General features: G+C 39.3%; 1 protein-coding gene and 1 pseudogene across 50 annotated transcripts in view; both read right to left on the reverse strand.

Moving 5' to 3' along the window:
- Window positions 1-20,735, reverse strand: part of TFDP2 (transcription factor Dp-2) — a 199,330-nt gene that overhangs the window by 71,952 nt on the left and 106,643 nt on the right. For 18 of the 50 annotated variants that reach the window (XM_063805237.1, XM_063805234.1, XM_054680283.2 and 15 more), the window contains exons 1-2: window positions 4,393-4,472; window positions 922-1,033 (exon numbers count right to left, since the gene is read on the reverse strand). The gene's annotated coding sequence lies outside the window, so the exon portion shown is untranslated. 50 annotated transcript variants of the gene reach the window in all.
- LOC134809478 (large ribosomal subunit protein eL19-like) lies at window positions 19,066-19,797 on the reverse strand (annotated as a pseudogene).

Below are 20,735 nucleotides of genomic sequence, written 5' to 3' on the forward strand. Positions count from 1 at the left end.
GCCAAGAGTTGCCAAATTTTCACTACAAGTGAGCAAAGTGCCAAAACCAAAGTCCCCGGTTGATAGTCTCCAGCTTTAGAGTTACCATGTAAAAATTCATTTGAAAATTGGTTTCTTGAAACTTGGTAGAAAGAAACAACATAATTACATGACAGGTTCCTGGATCAGTTCACAAAACATAGTTAATTCATAATATACTCAAAGCACCATACTCATACTGGTCTACCTGCTCCTCAACAATGTAAAAGGTTTTCTCTTCAGAGAAATATAGGCATCAGGCACATCTCCCCTCTTACTCCACTCCAGAGATGAGAAATTTCAAGGTGGCTGTTATTTCTAGTTGCATATGTATATGTAAGGCAGAAAAAAAAGGCTAAATCATTGACCTCTCTGGGTATTCTGAATCGGGTTACAATAAATAGGTAAGGCTCAGGTTCCTCTAAGACCTCAGTTTTGTGCTAAAGAGTTCATACATAAATCAAGAACCACAGGTACTTCACTTCTGAAGTCTTCTTTCAGTATACATTTTAAAGATTTAATTTAAGACCGGGTGCAATGGCTCATGCCTGTGTAATCCCAGCACTTTGGGAGGTCGAGGCCAGAGGATCACCTGAGGTCAGGAGTTCAAGACCAGCCTGGCCAACATGGTGAAATCCCGTTTCTACTAAAAATACAAAAATTAGCCGGGTTTGGTGGCGGGCGCCTGTAATCTCAGCTACTCGGGAGGCTGAGGCAGGAGAATTGCTTGAACCCGGGAAGCAGAGGTTACAGTGAGCTGAGATTGTGCCACTGCACTCCAGCCCAGGCGACAACAGCGAGACTCTGTCTCAAAGAAAAAAAAAAAAAAAAGATTTAATGTAATATTTAAATTGATTATGACTGGAAGTATTTACTAGAAATTAAAGACAATTAAGGAATTACCTCTAAATGGCAGATGAATTAGGAAAGTTTTTGTTTGTTTTTTCCTTCAGACACTCCCAACCAATTTCCAGGTAACAAACTTGAATGGTTTGGTTTCTCATAGAGTATAAATCTACAATATAATATAGAAAATTATACTCTCTCTGTTCTATACTCCATATATGCTAAAACTAATGTGCTCTTCTCAACCATAATTTGACCACACATTCAATAATTCCAAGATAATTTACACATACAGAGGCAGTGGGAATTCATCTTAAAATAATTCAACTGATTTTGGTCTTCATTTCTCAATTTGAAGGGCTAGGAGTCCAAACTATGTCCTTGTTGCTGTTGCTAATACTGTTTTCCTTGTTAAGTAACTTATTGTCATATCTACATTTATAATTGTAAGTGATACACATTTTTTATAATCACAATCTATGATGCTGTCACAGTTATGTATTACATGTGGAGTGACCAACTTTTTTTTAAGGCTGTCTAATCCATCAAAATTTCTGTTCTTTGATCAGAATTGTAAAAAAAGTTCTTTAGGCAAATCTATAGTTTGTAAATCCATTTTAAAGTCCATGTAAATTGTTTTACTTATTTTAGAGAGAAAAAACCTCAACCATTACATGTTGCTATTCCTTAAGATAAGCAAAATGTACATAGGTAAGTTTTAGAATCTGAATCTTAATTGAAATAATGATTCAATAAACTTCAAAGGCCAGGCGTGTGGGCGCATGCCTGTAATCCCAGCTACTTTGGGGGCTGAGGAAGGAGAATCGCTTGAACCCAGGAGGCAGAGGTTGCAGTGAGCCGAGATCACACCATTGCACTCCAGTCTGGGCAACAAGAGCGAAACTCCATCTCAAAAAACAAACAAACTTCAAAATCTCTAAATTTGGTCATCATTATTTGAAGAAAAGAAAATCTTCTGGCCGGCGCGGTGGCTCACGCCCGTAATCCCAGCACTCTGGGAGGCCGAGGTAGGCGGATCTCAAGGTCAGGAAATCGAGACCATCAGGCCGAGGTGGGCAGATCACGAGGTCAGGAGATTGAGACCATCCTGGCTAACATGATGAAACCCCATCTCTACTAAAAATACAAAAAATTAGCTGAGCGTGGTGGTGGACGCCTGTAGTCCCAGCTACTGGGGAGGCTGAGGCAGGAGAATGGCGTGAACCTGGGACGCAGAGCTTGCAGCGAGATTCCGTCTCAAAAAAAAACAACAAAAAACAACAAAAAACAACAAAAAAATAACTTCAGGTAAGCCCACAGATCTTAGCTAACAGCAAGAGGAATTTTTAATAATCTGCTTGAATGTTGATATCTTTTCCAGCCTTCTCTCTCCTTAGGCCAATTATTTAGAAAACTGTATAATAATTAATCCATATGCAAATTTTAAACTATAGCTCAAAAACTTTATTGGCTACTGTAAATTACTACGAATTTTCCAGTGTAGGGTATGGCAAATATTGAATAAGTGCCTCATATGTGAAAGAGCTGGTGCTCAGCACTGATTTTTCAAGAGCAAACTTAAGAAATGAATAAAGTTGTAACGTGTATACACGCACATTATACAACAGCATAGGACTTCTTTGTGTTACTTGTAAAAGGAAAGGTTTTCACTTTCCTCATTATGAATTCCAAAAATTCAAAAACTGTTTTTCAAAATTTTGACTGCTTTCATTACACGCATAATGCTTCCACACTCTTCATTCCTACTCTTTTCAGCAGATAAACATTCTCCTCTTTCCATTAGCAACCAATCCAAGCTTATTATCTTTCTTTTTAGAGGCAAACTGCAACATATCATTTCAATTAAACCCAAAATATTACTCCCATATTTCTTATTCAAAGGTCTTAGGAATAAGCCTCAGCTTCTCACAGAAGATGAAATGATCTATCAACATATGTAACTGATGTTTCACATTTTATTTTCATTTTGAGATTTTGTACCTACTGTCTAGTGATAAACTTTTGCAACTAAGTGTTTCCTCTATATTTTAGATGGCTTAGGCTTTAAAAAAATGGTCTATATGATTTAATTATCAATTTTTTCCTTAAGTGAAGTTCAACAGAATTAATTTTCTCACATTTTCATTAATTATACAGGCTACAGGCAATATTAAAATTTTTTTTTAAATATTGGGTATGTTACTCATTTTGTTACTCTATGACTTTCAATTCCTGAATATAAAATAATAAATTTTAAATGACTATATTTTATTTATTCACTGATTAAATCAGATTTATGACCTCCTCTCTCCATTCCAGCTACTCTGAGTTTTGAATGAAACAACCTCAATTGTAACAGAAGAAACATCTGTTGCTTTTTTTCTTCACCAGGGCTTTCCTAACTGAAAGAAGAAAGACTCTCTGCCTGACCTCCTCTCCCTCTCCCTCTCCCTCTCCCACTCCCGCTCCCCACCCACACTAAGTTCCTTAAAACTTTTAAGTAAATGTATTATTTAAAATTTCACTGTATCTATTAAAAACGTCATAGTTTAGAAACATTCACTTCCTTATTGAACTTCAAAGAATGACTAAATGCTATTATATATCAAAAAATAAGACGTGTCTAATAGAATATACGTTGTAACTAAAATGCAAACTTCAAGGGTATAATTGAAATGATCAATTCAATCAAGTTGTCACATATTCCGGGGTCATTAAGAATTGTTTAGGGGTAAGATTTTCTTCACAGTATCCAGATTCATATAGCATCTTGTATGCTATATTTTCTTTGCCAGTCCAAGGCTAACATAATGGCAGTCACTACCCCAAGAGGCAGACACCAAATGGTGCCACCCACACTCTCACACTGTGCCTCATAATAAACCATAAAGCAGTGGAATGCACCGGCCCCTTTATGAGCAAACAATGCCTAAGCTTCATTAGAATACAGCTGACATTTTCAAAGCACAAATACTTTTAAGAAAAATGTACTAGGGAAAAAAAGGAATGAAACAGCTATAAAAGCTGAAATATTTTTCAAGTGTCAGGTTGATTTCCAAGGATCCTTGGGAAGTATATTTTGCTGTTGGCAATTTAAAAGTTTTCGTAAGTGGAAAAAATGTTTAGTTAAGGGCAAAGCTTATTTTATTAACTACTGGGGAAAAAAATGAAAGTAAAAACTATCCTTTGAATTGCTTTCACAAGTAATAACCATGAAGTACCTTTAAAATTACTGATTTCCTCAACTGCTGCTTTAGTTCCTGAATTAAGAAAACTGAGCTCCAGAATTATTTTCACATTTTAATTAATTTATATAAGTAACTGAGTAATAAACTAACTCTTCCCCTCCCCCCCCACCCCAACCCCCATACATAACCCTGTAGTTTTTCTGTCTGCAACAAGCAAGGACGTCTTGAAATCAGCGTGCTCCTGGCTATTTATCAATTTAATATTGCTGCTGCTTAAAGAATATAAAATAAGCGCTGTAAAAACTCACCCAGCAGTGAGAAACAAACTGATCTCTCTTACCTGGTCTAAGGAAGCATGCCTCTCACTGCAGTACCAACAACATTCTACAGTCTTTGTTACCATTCAGTGGAAACTTGAGACTGTGTCAGACGTAAGCAATCGAGCTCAGAAAAGCTCAATTTAAAATACTTCTCAGTAAAACTAAAAAGATGCTCAAGAAAACTGTTTAGTTAACTGGCTTTCAAAAGACATATGAATACTGTTTACAACAGAGACATCTCAAAAGAAATTGAAAAGTGCAGGTCTTAGATGAAGGGGCTTTTCTATGTAGAACCTTGTTTTCTTATTAAATTAAAAGGATATTTTTATTTTAAAAAATGCTTAAAGTACACACTTGATCTTAGCCAAAAGGCTGAGAAGCAATAAAAATGCTTAAAGTGAAAAGGGTGAAATAACTACAAGTTAACATTTTTCTAAATATCACTTGCCTTTTAACTTAAAAAATAAGATTAAACTTACTCATGAAACCTGCATAATTTGAATTATACATATCAGAGTATCTGCTGGCTCCAAAGCAGTCACAAAACAGGAGACTTAATGCATCTTGAAAGCAGAGCAAAAGCACCACGAGTTTCAGGGGGAAAAAAGGAGGAGAAACTCTTGAAAAACTGGTCGGGGCTTTTTGAACCTGTAATAACTGTCCAGCTCTTGTGGGAGGAAAAAAATGTCCCAGTCCTGCCCCCTGAGATAGGAGGCTATGCTTCAATGCCAAAATGAATGACAGGCCCATTTCTGATATCAACAAAGAGCAGCTTAGTTGTGCTTTTTTTTTTTTTTTCCACTTTCCCACACAGACGTTCTAAAATTTCCAGGTTAGTCCCTTTATAGCTAGGGTTAAGTACCTTTCTCCATTTTCTCAAGAGGGAACTCAATTATGTTGTCCTGGTTTTTTTTTAAATGACTAATTAAATATACATACCTAATCATCTTACTTAGTTTTCCTAGGCAGGAAGCTGAACAAAAGATGACCTCTTAGGTTCCTTTCCAAATCTATTCTTTTCAATATCAGATAACCATATGACTGTCAATATTAATAAGCTTTTCCAGCATCCTGATGTATGGCACAAGTAGAAACAAAAAGCAAGGTAACATTAAAAACAAAGCAACTGAGATAAAATTTTCAACTAGAAAGATGTAAAGATAATTTACCAAGGTATGTGTTTGATTACGGAAATTCAAAACAAACACTCCAATCAACAACATATATTTGCTGAATACTTATTATGAGCCGAGCACTATTTTGGGCCCTGGAGATACAGTAGTGAATGCAACAGACAAAAGCCAAACAAAAAATCTCTGTCTTTCGTGAGCTTAGTTTATTTCAGTTCACTCTAAGTACAACTCTCCTAGATGACTAAGGTACTTTTCCTTCGTTGATTAGTTATCACCTATTCTGAAATATTCCCCTTGGAAAGTATGTCTTGACAACAGCTCCAGGAGATGCTGTAAAGTATTTGGTGCTCCGTTCAGTGTTGTTATCACCAGTGTCTAAAACAGTGTCTGTTAGACACTCAAATACATATTGAATCAAATAGATCAGAGAGCTTCTTCTTACTCAAAATTTTCCTTTGCCAACACATATTATACTTACATGCATACAGAGATATGACAACAATAATACAATACAGGGTGTAAATTAAACTGGGTTGTAAACACGTGTTAGTATAAACAAAACTGAAAATACAACCTATATGGCCCTCTATCTTTCCAGATTCTACAATAAAATCTGTTTTCACTACTGGATGTGAGGTCAGTGTAATATCTGAGTAAATAAATCCCATAAAATTCTATAAACTAAGTTTTTGTGGACAGTCAGATTTCAGAGGAGTTTTGAAAGAAAAAAGAAACTTGGAAATTACACAGAATCTGATCAGTTTGGTATATTAAAATCTTACATGTTTATATTCATTTACGTTCCCACATTTGGAAACAATTTTAAACTCCCCATCCTGCTTTGCACCATTCTTGATCATCTTACCAGATGACGCTTCTTACAGAGAAAATAAGTGTACACCTTTAATCTGTCAGATCAGCTAGAAGTGCTCACCTGTGTCACCCAAGGCCAGAATATTCAGGAGCTAGATATGGTCACACCTACTCTGTTATAGTCTTAAAACAAAAGGAAATTAAACATCCAAGTACTCAAGTATATTCCCGTGTTCTCTAAATAGGAGAGCATCCCCCCCCCGCCCTCCAATTGTCCAGAGCTAGACAACAATTACAAGTTAAAATATAAACTATCTAGTGTATGTTTTAACAATAAACCTAACAGCAACCCAAGGTCCGAAAGATGTGATAACTGAGGTCAAGTGACAAATCAAATAAGGTGGGGCCAAAGTAGGATTCTACTGTTCTTGCAGAATAAATTTTCCTTTTCCCATTCCTTCCTTCAATAAATACTGAGCACCTATTATGTATCAGGCACTGAGCTAGGCAACAAATTGACCTGTTACCTACTGTCTACTCCACAGATCTGACCTTCAGCCAATCTATTCCTTCAAGTTTCCTTCTCCATGCTTGCCTTCCTTTCCAGAGCCTTTTCTCTGGTCTCAAATTCTTTACTCATACTACACCCTTCAATCTGCTCTGATGCCTTTCTTGGCAGGTAGCATAATCACTACCTTTTATGTTCTTCTGCAAGTGTATGACACAGTGTGGGGAAAGTAATAAGACTTCCCACTCAGATGATAAAAATGCAGATTATATAGGTCGTGTCAAACAATTTCTCCTTAATCTTATGTAAAAAATCCATTTAAACATCATTAATTACAACTACTGATTACCTGGACCAAAGGTAGCTAGACATTCTCCTAGGTTTATAAACTGATTTATTTGGACTGGAGTTTGTGACATTTATTGGCAATCTGCCCAAATATTAAGCCCATTTAACAGACACATTTATGATTCTATAGGCAGAAATAACACTATAATAGTGTAATGATGGCAGGCATTGGCCAAATAAAAACTATCTATCAGATCTATATAATGAAGCAGTAGAAATTAGTTACATTGTACCTGTACTTACATTTTCAAGTAAAATATCGAATCTTCCTGACAAGCACTACACCTAAAGCAAAAACTTTCTGCTATCACTTGCATGGTTAGGTGCCAATTTCTTAAAAACATTGCATAGTAAATATTTCATATTTCCTGTTTGCCTGCTGCTCTTCCTCTTTCCACTTTTTTTCTTTCTCTCTCTCTCTCTCTTTTTTTTAAGAGAGAGAGGGTTTTGTTCTGTCACCCAGGCTGGAGTTGATGTGCAGTGGTGTGATCACAGCTCACTGTAGCCTCAATCTCCTGGGCTCAGGTGATCCCTCCCACTTCAGCCTCCCAAGCAGCCAGGACCACAGGTGTGCACCACCATGCCTGGCTAATTTTTGTATTTTTTATAGAGACAGGGTTTTGCTATGTTGCCCAGGCTGAACTCCTAGGCTCAAGTGATCCTCCTGCCTCCCTCCAAAGTGCTGGGATTACGAGTGTGAGCTACTACGCTTAGCTTGACTCTTTCAATATGCACATTTTTCTGAGTTCTGTGCTCAATGCTCTTTTCTTCAAGATCTACACTCCCACTCTAGAGGACGTTACCTATATTCTATAGTTTTATCACCTCTACAAAGATGACTACAGAAATTTATACTTCTAGCCCTGGCTTTTTCTGTTCTGCTGTAAACTCTTCTTTAGATGCCTATTGGACATCTCTGTTTATATATCCCATAATCTCAACTCAGTATTGAACTTCCTGTCTACCTTCCCAAACCCACTCATCCTCCTAGGTTCCTCATCCTTGTTAAAGGCATTAATATCAAGAACAGAAAGTGATTTTCTTCTTGCCTCATCCTCACCACCCAAATGCCCACATTGTTTCCATTTTTTTCTAACATATATCATTCTCCTAGTTTAAAAACAAAACAAAATGAGAAATATAACTTCTGATGTCTAGAGCTATACCATCCAAAATGGTAGCCTTAGCCATATGTGGCCATTTAAATTTAAGGTGATTAAAATTAAATAAAATCAGCCAGGCGCGGTGGCTTATGCTTGTAATCCCAGCACTTTGAGAGGCTGAGGCGGGTGGATCACCTGAGGTCAGGAGTTCAAGACTGGCCTGGCCAACATGGTGAAACCCCTCTCTACTAAAAACACAAAAATTAGCTGGGCATGGTGGCAGGCCCCTGTAATCCCAGCTACTTGGGAGCCTGAGGCAGGAGAATCACTTGAACCCAGGAGGCAGAGGTTGCAGTGAGCCGAGATTACACCACTGCATTCCAGCCTGGGCGACTGAGTGAGACTCTGTCTTATAAAAATAGATAAATACATAAAATTAAATTTAAAATTTGATTTCTCAGTCATGCTAGCCACATGTCAAGTGCTCTATGGAGCTGCATGTGGCTAACAGCTACCGTATTGAACACTGCAGATATAGAACATTTCCATCACTGAAGAAAGTTCTATTAAACATCTCTGATCTAGAAATCAATGGCAAACCACTTAAATTAGTAATCCAAATTTTTCTCAACATAGCCCCAGCTCCAATCTACCTGTGTTAACGTTATCTTCTACCAAAACCCCTATGCATGCTTTATCACAACTTAGTGGGGCCCACAGAATTAAGTTTAAGGCTTCAGAAAGATAAGGGAGGCCTACACAAGCTACATGGCGAGGGATCTATATAGGAGGAAAAGAAAGCAAAGATTCTAGAGAGGACAGAAATAGTTCACTAAAGCCCCCACATGTTAGGAAGGGACAAAATTTTGGAGATAATACCTTTAGCCTTAGAGAAGAAATATGGTACAGTGGAGACAGCATGAGCATTAGAGTCAGAATACTTCATCCAAATTCAAGTATCTGTTTAGTTATAAGGGACAGAAATCGAACTCAAACTAGTTTAACATGAAAGGAATTAGTTGGCTCAGCTGGCACACAGAATCCCAAAGGGTGAGATAACTGAACCAGGAGGGTCCACTTTGCAAAAGGGTCTTTTGTAGGCAACAAGGGCTTTAGCTTTCAAACTTACTTCCCTCTTCAGAAACTTTAATATTTCTCTTCCCACTGAGTTCATCTTAACATTTCAAATGCAGAGATTGTTCCCTTCTAACTGCTAACCAAACTAAAAACATCATACTTCCCATCTCTCTTTAATCACTAAACTTTTTTAGTGTGGTATCTATAGCCACTATCTCAGCTTTTGCACCAACTATTTTTTTTTTTTTTTTTTTTGAGACGGAGTTTTGCTCCTGTTGCCCAGGCTGGAGTGCAATGGCGCGATCTCGGCTCACCTCAACCTCCGCCTCCCAGGTTCAAGCAATTCTCCCGCCTCAGCCTCCGGAGTAGCTGGGATTATAGGCATGCGTCACCACGCCTGGCTAATTTTTTTTGTATTTTTAGTAGAGATAGCGTTTCTCCATGTTGGTCAGGCTGGTCTCAAACTCCTGGCCTCAGGTGATCCGCCCACCTCGGCCTCCCAAAGTGCTGGGATTACAGGTGTTAGCCACCATGCCCGGCCTGCACCAACTATTAATTAATTATTAAATCTTCAAAAATGCACCAAGTACCTCTGACATAACCACTGTTAGGCACTAGAGATACAAAAATAAACAAGACATAGTCCTTATCCTCAAAAAATAAAACAAAACAAAAAAACAGAAACCCAATTTGGCTTCTATCCAACTGCTCAAATGAACTGCATTGTCTAAAGCAGACAATGAGCTCTGCCTTGATAAATCTAATAATGTGTGCTTATGCTCCATAGCCTTGCTGTATCTGGCCTTGCTGATCTTACAAAGCCCATCTTCTTAATACTATTACAACAATCTTCTCTTGGCTTTTTTTTTTTTTTCAAGACGGAGTCTTGCTCTGTCACCCAGGCTGGAATGCAGTGGCGCAATCTCGGCTCACTGCAAGCTCTGCCTCCCGGGTTCTCACGGCCTCAGCCTCCCAAGTAGCTGGGACTACAGGCACCCGCCACCACACCCAGCTAATTTTTGTATATTTAGTAGTGACAGGGTTTCACCGTGTTAACCAAGATGGTCCCGATCTCCTGACCTCGTGATCCGCCTGCCTCGGCCTCCCAAAGTGCTGGGATTACAGGTGTGAGCCACCACGCCCAGCCTTCTCTTGGCTTTTATAAAGACTATTCCTTCTCTGTTTCCACCCCAAAACTTGTGGAGTGGTTCCTTTATTTTTTTCTTATTACTTGTATTCTAAATGGCTCAACCACAGCCAACTCTTTTGCTGTACTGTTGTTTCAGAAGGTGACTGATTACATAATTTATTATCTAAACTGAATTACCATTAGGAGTGAAAGGGGCACACCATAAATAATTAGGAGCTGTTTGGGAAAAGTGGAACATATGGATTCCTGCTTAAAAACTTTCAGTAGTTCCTGCCTCCAAATCTTTAAGCATGCCATACAAAAACCTACTTTGAACTAACTGCCTTTATGGATTAAATTTCTATCTTTTTATGGCTGTCTCAAGGTCTATCTTCACTCAGCACTCAGAGTACACTGAGACAATAGTATGTCTAATCAAGAGTCTCATTTGACTGTCTCCCCCATCTAACAGCAACCTCATTATATCTCCTTGGTCAAAAGTGCCCATAAACCACTCATAAGCCTCATTGAGAGAGATGAGAAAACGTAGGCTTACTAATATCAAATAACTTGCATAAATGCTAGCAAGTGGTAAAACTGAGATTCTAACTGATATGGTTTGGCTGTGTCCCCACTCATATCTCATCTTGAATTCCAATGTGTTGTGGGAGGGACCTGGTGGTAGGTAATTGAATCATGGGGGCAGGTCTTTCCGATGCTGTTCTTGTGATGGTAAGACTCACGAGATCTGCTGGTTACTATAAGGGGGAGTTTTCCTGCACAAGCGCTCCTCTCTTTGCCTGCTGCCATACACATAAGACATGACTTGCTCCTCCTTGTCTTCCAGCATGATTGTGAGGCTTCCCCAGCCACATGGAACTGTAAGTCCAATTAAACCTCTTTCTTTTGTAAATTGCCATGTCTCAGGTATGCATTTATCAGCAGTGCGAAAATGGACTAAATACTAATCAAGTTCTTGACTTCTCAAAGTCCACATACTTGGTGACTATCAGTATTAATTACAGATATGAATTCAATGAGTAGATTTTAATCAAAAAGCTAACTAAAGCCTAATACTGTTCTCCATGTCATATACTAGTTCATTTGTGCCAAGTAAACTATTCTGGATGGGAAAAAAAGAAGATCACTTCAGTCCTCTATATGAAAACTTTTGATGGTTCCTCATTAAATAGATAATACAAGGTCCTTAATGGATAACTGTTTTAGGATAACTGTTTTTCTAGGCTCATCTCCCACAATTCCAGGTGCATGACTTATTTACCACTCCCTGAACGGTCCATGACTTTACTGCTAAGGTCAGAATTTTCTTTACCTGGTAAATTAGTGCTTATCCTCCAAAACCCATAGAAAATGTCACCTCCTTAGTTAAGATATTCACAATTATCTGAATAAACCTGGTCCTATTTTGAGTTCCCACAGTATTGACGATGTGCATTTATTACAACATTTATCACAACCCTTTGTAATTTGCATGTCTGTCACTTCCCGTAGTCTGCGAGTTCCTCCACAGCCGGTTTTTGGCTCTCCAGCCCTCCTATTCCATCTCTGTACCCTCCTCATCTAGAAGACCACATAGTAGACAGCATGCACTCAATAAATATCTATTAATAAACAAATTAATAAATGACAAGGGACCTTCACTTGATCAAATACCTTCAGTAGCTTCCCATCTGTTAAAAGAACTGCCCTGAATACAAAAGATATTCCAACTACCTTGGCCTTCTTTCCAGGCTCTTAATGATTAGACCTAGATGAAATTTTGTAACTAGTAACATTCCATTTATAATTACCAGCAACTAGCTCCATTAGTCACCCACAATTCTCTGTCATGTTTTCCCAAACATGCTAAAGATATTCCTGCTGTCCTGTCTTAAAAAACTCTTGGGGCAGTCTTGTTCAAAATGTCTTTTCCCCTCTTCTTTGTCTCTTCAAATTCTACACACTCCTCAGCGTCCAATGGTAGTCTGAACTCGTTATAAGACTCTCTATGACCTCGAGTGTAACCTAAACTTCTTCCTCTACATTCCTACATAAAATACATTAAATATCAAACCAATATAGCTAAAATAAATATGTGTTATAAGAATAACTTTGGTATAACAACTTTCAACTAAGTAACATGATAAATTCTTAATAAGCTGCCATCAAAACTGCAAAATTTAGTTTGTTCATTCAATCTACACATATTTGCTGACTGTTTACATGTGCCAGACATTAGGAGAGGACCTAAAAATATACTTGTGAAGATATAATTCCTAGCCTCAGGAAGTTACAGTCTACTGGAGGACACATTATAAACAAGCAAATAAATACAAAAACATCATCAACTGTGTTAACTGCAATGAAAAAAACTAGTGGGCATTAGAGAGATGGTAAGGGGTATTAGTAATACATTGTATGCTCTTTTATTATAGATAAGGTGGTCCAAGAAGACCTCTCTGAGTATTATTTAAGCTGCAACCTAGAAGGTGAAGAGGTCTCAGCCATGGTAAAAGCAGGGAGAAGATAATTTCAGGCAGAAAAACAGAACTGTGCAAAGGCTCACATAATACCCATAATTAAAGTAAAGCAAATAAATTGAAACTGAGGAAGACAAATACACATAAGGAAATGGTTTTGTGGGGGGAAAAGTAATTTACTAGTTGTGGTTATTTACACAAAGTAAGAGAGGGAATCCAGTCCTTATTTTCTTATCTGGGACTACAGTAAAAAACATGGGGAAAGAAACAGAATCATGGATGCCATTCTAAGCAGAAGACTAAGAAGCAAGAAGATTATCAGACATCAATAAATATTCTTTAAATACTCTCATGAATGCATAATATTCCACTATACAGTTGTGTCATATTTTATTTCCCTTTTAAGTGGATATTTACAGTCTTCATACTTTGCAGTTATATATCGTCATGTAATAAACATGTCTCCACCCACATCTCTGATTCTTTTCTAATGACAAATCCCCCAGAAGCCTTTCTACTGAGTGAAAGAATATAAATTATTTTAAGGGGTTTGATATTTATTACCAATTTGCTTCCCAAGAGTGCTTGTGCTGATCCCCTACAGAAGTAGATATAAAGAAGAAGTAGAAGGGCCAGGAGCAGTGGCACACGCCTGTAATCACAGCACTCTGGGAGGCCGAAGCAGGCGGATCATGAGGTCAGGAGATCGAGACCATCCTGGCTAACACAGTGAAACCCTGTCTCTACTAAAAATACAAAAGATTAGTTGGGAGTAGTGGCAGGAGCCTGTAGTCCCAGCTACTCAGGAGGCTGAGGCAAGAGAATGGCGTGAACCCGGGAGGCAGAGTTTGCAGTGAGGTGAGCTCATACCATTGTACTCCAGCCTAGGTGACAGAGCGAGACTCCATCTCAAAAAAAAAAAAAAAAAAAAAAGAGAATAAGTAGAAATACTGTAGATAAGAAGAATTAAATAGATGTAGAATAAGAAGTGGATATAAAATAAAGATACCAATTTCTCATACCTTTGCCAACAAAGGTAATAATTTTAAGAAAATCTTTGCTAATTGATAGAGGAAAAAGATTTCGTTTTTAAATAGCTTTTTATATAATGTCCAAAATACTGCACATGCTCATGTCAGAAAAAACTGCAAAATATAGAAAAGCACACAGGAGGAAACAAAAATCATCTAGAATTCAATCATCCAAAAATTACAATTAATGTTTTGTGTACACATATCGAGTCTTTCTATGATACACATTTTTTTTTTTTACAAAAAAGGGGATCACACCATACATGTTAGTTTAACTTTTTGAACTTAACAAATTGTTTAACTTTTAATATCTACAGAATATCACCATACAAGAATGTCACAATATACTGTTAATTATCATGCTACTTTCAATTTTTCATTATTATTAACAACGCCGTGATAGGCACCCTTTGACTAAATCTTCCCACAGATCTTCCTTTACTTTATTAAGATAAATCAATGGCACAGACACGGCTAAGTCAAATAATTTGTACAATTTTAAGCCTTTTGATATGATACTGCGCAAATTATCCTCCAGAGAGGCTGTATCATTCTGAGTTCCCATATTCTCTACAACCTTGCCAAATGCTAGTATTAACAAAAACAATCCTTTGCTAATGTCACTGGCAAAAATCAGTTCTTGTCATTTACATTTGCAGTTTAATTACTAGTGAAGTTGAATTCATACTCATATTTTTATTAGCCATTTGCATTTCTTCTCCTGTGAATTACCCATTCTGCTGCCCTATTTTTTCTTACAGTGCCAGTATTTATTTTTTTATTTGTATTGCATTTAGTCATCATATTTCCTTAGTCTCCTCTGGTATGTGACAGTTTCTTGGCTATTGGCTATGTTTTGTTCCTGATGACCTTGACAGTTTTTTGGGTTGTTGTTGTTGTTCTGAGACAGGGTCTTGCTCTGTCACCCAGGCTGGAGTGTGGTGGCACTATCATGGCTCACTGCAGCCTCGACCTCCTGGGTTCAAGTAATCCTCCCACCTCTCACATACCCTACTGCTGCTGGGGGAGAGGTAGAAGCAAACATCTTGTTTCTGGGAGAGCAGGAGAGAATCCTCATTGGCCCAGGATTCTGATGCCAAGCAGAGGTTTGCTACTGCTCAGGAAAGGGCAGATTAAGTACCACCCCTGGGGTTCAAATGAACAGGGACTGCCTAAAGCTAAGGCTGAACCAGGACAATAGAAAACCACCTATGACACCACCATAAGCCTAGCACTGAGTAACAAGCAGCATCAGTCAACCACTAGTGAAGGGGCAAGGATATGAATAGAGACTCCCCCTCTGTGATGGAGGCATGATGGGACTGAGGAAAGCCAACAGTGGAACAGGAACACTGAAGAAAAACCATCTGGTACCCCAGGCTCCAAGTACCAGGTAACAGCAGCCCAAGTACACTGAACATAATGATACCAACATCAAAATCCAAATCCACCTCAACTCCAGACTAGGTTGACTCAATGTCACAGGCAATTGGCCTGATGGGAGAGGCGTGCCTATATCCAGACACAAAATACCATCTACCTCAGTCTCTACTGTTCTTGTATACATGATGTTTGCCATTAAACTAAAAATTATAAGACATACACAAAATAAAACACACACACACACACACACACACACACATACACAGGCATGCACATTACCAAGAGATAAAGCTATCAACAGAACGAGACTCATTTATGACCTAGATGTTGGAAATATCAGGGGCTTTAAAATAACTGTTCTTTTACTTTTCTCATCATTAAACTGGAAGAAAATCTTTTCCCTTTTTAATCACTTCAAAAGATAACTAATATTCTATGGTAGGCGCAGTGGCTTCTGCCTGTAATCCCAGTACTTTGGGAAGCTTAGACAGAACTGCCTGAGGCCAGGAGTTTGAGACCACCCTGAGTAACGTAGCAAAACACTATCTCTACAATTTTTTTTTTTTTTTTTTTGAGACGGAGTCTCGCTCTTGTTATCCAGGATGGAGTGCAATAGCACAATCTCAGCTCACTGCAACCTCTGCCTCCTGGGTTCAAGCGATTCTTCTGCCTCAGCTTCCCGAGTAGCTGGGATTACAGGCAGGCATTGCCACCATGCCCGGCTAATTTTGTATTTTTAGTAGACAGGGTTTCTCCATGTTGGTCAGGCTGGTCTTGAACTCCCGACCTCATGTGATCTGCCCACCTTGGCCTCCCAAAATGTTGGGATTACAGGTGTGAGCCATCACACCCGGCTAAAACATTTTTTAATAAAAAATAAATTAGCTGGGTGTGCTAGCTTACCTTGTAGTCTCAGCTACTTGGGAGGCTAAGGGAGGAAAATCACTTGAGCCCAGGAGTTTGAGGCTACAGTGAACCATGATCATAACACTACACTGCAGCCTGGATGACAGAGCAAGACCTTTAAAAAAAAAAAAAAAGATAATCAAGACTCTAAAGCAACCACTAAAAATGTATTGTGGGGTTTATAACTGTATTTGATAATTTCCTGGACTCTGTCCTATGTGCCTTTTCTTTTGACAAATTTTAATCTGTCTCCTTCAGCTGTAATAAACTGTAACTGTGAGTATAACAGCTTACAATGAGTTCTGTCAATTCTCCTAGTGAATTATCAATCCTAAAGGAAGTTCTGGAAACCCCTGAACTTGCAACTGATGTCATAAGTGAGGGCTGACTTGTGCATGGCTTCAAAACTTTGCAATTGACTAACCACAAAGTCCTTTAACAGAAATGTATCTTGAAAGTATTTTCTTCCAGTCTATGGCTTGTCTTTTCATTCTCTTAACAGTATCTTTCTCAGAGTAGAAGTGATATGGTTTAGCTGTGGCCCCACCAAAATCTCATCTTGAACTGTAATTCCCTTAATCCCTATGTGTCATAGGAAGGACCCGGTGGGAGGTAATTGAATCATGAGGGCGGGTTTTTCCCATGCTGTTCTCATGATAGTGAATAAGTCTTACAAGATCTGATGGTTTTATAAAGGGCAGTTCCTCTGCACACGCTCTCTTGCCTGCCGTCATGTAAGATGTGACTTTGCTCCTCCTTTGCCTTCTGCCATGATTGTGAGGCCTCCCCAGCCATGTGGAACTGTGAGTCCATTAAACCTCTTTCCTTTATAAATTACCAAATCTCAGGTATTTCTTCATAGCAGTATGAAAATGGACTAATACAAGAAGTTTTAATTTTAACAAACACCAACATCAGTTTTCTCTTTCATGAATCATGCTTTTGGCGTTGTATCTAAAAATCATTGCCAAACCCAAGGTTACACAGATTTTCTTCTAGAAGTTTTATAGTTTTATATTTTACATTAGGTCTATGATCCATTTTGAGTTAACTTTTTGTGAAAGGTATAAGGTCTATGCCTAGGTTCATTTTTTTGCATACGGACTTTGATTGTTCTAGCATCATTTGTTGAAAAAACCCATTCCTCCATTAAACTGTCTTTGCTCCTTTTTCAGAGATCAGGTGACTATATTTGGGTGAGTCCATTTCTGCGCTCTTTATTCTGTTCTACTGATATATGTGTCCATTCTTTTGCCAATAACACATTATCTTGATTACTGCAGCTTTATAGTAGGCCTCAAAAATCAGGTAATGTGAGTCTTAGATATGGTTTTTGACAATTCCTGAGTCTATCTTTTAAACTTATATGTTAACATATTCATTTTTATTCTAATTACTAATAAGGTGGTCTTATATTTGTCACTCTATTATGTTCACTGCTCTTCAACACTATCTCTTATTGTCTTTTGCTAATAACAGTGCAGACATTTTCTTTTTCCTAATAACACTGTAAATAGTGTTTCTTTTTTTTTTTTTTTTTTGAGATGAAGTCTCGCTCTGTCACCAGGCTGGAGTGTTGTGGCATGATCTTGGCTCACTGCAACCTCCACCTCTCGGGTTCAAGTGATTCTCCTGCCTCAGCCTCCTGAGAAGCTGGGACTGTAGACATGTGCCACCACGCCCAGCTAATTTTTGTACTTTTAGTAGAGACGGGGTTTCACCATGTTGGCCAGGATGGTCTCGATCTCTTGACCTCGAGATCCGCCTGCCTCAGCCTCCCAAAGTGCTGGGATTACAGGTGTGAGCCACTGTGCCTGGCCAGTGTTTCTTTTTCTTTTTTTCTTTTTTTCTTTTTTTTTTTTTTTACCATTTATTAGTGCAGCAGAAAATCTGTGACGAATTTTATTTATAGCTTTTTGTAGCAGTCTCTTTTCTACCTCTTGCCTGGACGCTTTTTTTTTTTTTTTTTTTTTGAGACGGAGTTTCGCTTTTTTGCCCAGGCTGGAGTGCAATGGCTTGATCTCGGCTCACCACAACCTCTGCCTCCCGGGTTCAAGCAATTCTCCTGCCGCAGCCTCCCAAGTGGCTGGGATTACAAGCATGGGCCACCATGCCCGGCTAATTTTTTTGTATTTTTAGTAGAGACGGTTTTTCTCCTTGTTGGTAAGTCTGGTCTCGAACTCCCGACCTCAGGTGATCTGCCCGCCTCGGCCTCCCAAAGTGCTGGGATTACAGGCGTGAGCCACCGTGCCTGGCGATGCTTATTTTATTTTATTATTTTTTTGAGACGGAGTCTCGCTCTGTCGCCCAGGCTGGAGTGCAGTGGCGCGATCTCGGCTCACTGCAAGCTCCGCCTCCCGGGTTCACGCCATTCTCCTGCCTCAGCCTCCCGAGTAGCTGGGACTACAGGCTCCTGCCACCACGCCCGGGTAATTTTTTTGTATTTTTAGTAGAGACGGGGTTTCACTGTGTTAGCCAGGATGGTCTCGATCTCCTAACCTCGTGATCCGCCCACCTCGGCCTCCCAAAGTGCTGGGATTACAGGCGTGAGCCACCGCGCCCGGCCGCTTATTTTATTTTTACTCTTTCTTATTTATTTATTTATTTATTTATTTATTTATTTATTTATTTTTTGAGACTGAGTCTCACTCTATCACCCAGGCTGGAGTGCAGTGGTGCGATCTTGGCTCACTGCAACCTCCACCTCCTGGGTTCAAGCGATTCTCCTGCCTCAGCCTCCCAAGTAGCTGGGATTACAGGCGCATGCCACCACACTCGGCTAATTTATTTTTACAAGCAGATAAAGGTTTCTTTTATTTTAACGGCTGATCTATGTAATCACGGAGGCCAGTATGTACAGACAAAGGGGGAGCTTTTATTTCTTGGTCTCTTCCTCCTTAGACAAAGTCTTGATGATCTCCTTCTTGGCCTGCAGGCGCTCTTCACCGCGCTTGCGTGCTTCCTTGGTCTTAGACCTGGGGTCCTCAGCCTGGTCAGCCAGGAGCTTCTTGCGGGCCTTGTCTGCCTTCAGCTTGTGGATGTGCTCCATGAGAATCCGCTTGTTTTTGAACACATTTCCCTTCACCTTCAGGTACAGGCTGTGATACATATGGCGATCAATCTTCTTAGATTCACAGTATCTTCTAAGCAGCCGGCGCAGAATCCACGTGACCTTCTCTGGCATTCGCGCATTGGCTGTACCCTTCCGCTTACCTATGCCACTGTGCCTGCCTTCCGGCGGGCCAAGGTCTTTTTCCGGCATCAAGCCCAGGAATGGACTGTCAACAGGCTTGCTGATGATCAGCTCATCTTTGATCAGCTTCCGGATCTGCTGACGGGAGTTGGCATTGGCAATTTCACTGGTCTCATTGGGGTCCAACCAGGCCTTCTTCTTGCCACAGCAGAGGACAGAAGAGGCGAGCCTCTTCTGAAGCCTGAGCATACTCATGGCTGCGGCGGCGGCAGCAGCAAAAGGGTTTTGTTTTTGTTTTTTTTTTGAGCCGGAGTCTCGCTCTGTCGCCAGGCTGGAGCGCAGTGGCGCGATCTCGGCTCACTGCAACCTCTGCCTCACCCGGATTCAAGTGAATCTCCTGCCTCAGCCTCCCAAGTAGCTGGGACTACAGGCGTGCACCACCACGCCCAGCTAATTTCTGTATTTTTAGTAGAGATGGGGTTTCACCATGTTGGCCAGGATGGTCTCGATCTCTTGACCTCATGATCTGCCCGTCTCGGCTTCCCAAAGTGCTGGGATTACAGGTGTGAGCTGCCACACCTGGCCTAATTTTTGTATTTTTTAGTAGAGATGGAGTTTCACCACGTTGGCCAGGCTGGTCTCGAACTCTTGACCTCAAATGATCTGCCCACCTCGGCTTCCCAAAGTGCTGGGATTACAGGCGTGAGCCACCATGCCCGGCCCTAAATAATTTCTTTTAAAATTCCAACGCAGAAGAGTACAAAGGATGATCCAAGATCCTGTGAAATCATCCTTATTTCTTCTCTCTCTAGGTCCCTGAAGTCAAAGTGTATTTGGGATCAAATCTGAGACCTCCTTCTTATTAGTTATACAATCTTAGGGAAGTAATTTAACCTCTTTACCTCCATGTTCTTGGGAATAACCATTTACTTAGATTTAATTAGCTAATTCATGAAGGCTTTAATATAGAATCTGGTACTCAATATATATTTAGTTATTATTATTATAATTGCTGACATCTCAGTTGGTTTCCTTCTATGGCAATCTGCTATCTTCTACATATTTTTCAGATTCATTAAACAAACCCCATGAGAATAAAGAAAATACCATCTAATATTGTTTCCTTTCTCAACTTTTTCAAAGTATAATTTTTTTTCTGTTTCTTAAATATCAGATGTCCTTCTTTTATTTTGCAGAATCTCTTTCTTTTTTTTTTTTTTTGAGACGGAGTTTCACTCTTGTTGCCCAGGCTGGAGTGC

This window comes from Pan troglodytes, chromosome 2, assembly GCF_028858775.2.
Source record: "Pan troglodytes isolate AG18354 chromosome 2, NHGRI_mPanTro3-v2.0_pri, whole genome shotgun sequence".
In the NCBI taxonomy this organism is placed as follows: domain Eukaryota; kingdom Metazoa; phylum Chordata; class Mammalia; order Primates; family Hominidae; genus Pan; species Pan troglodytes.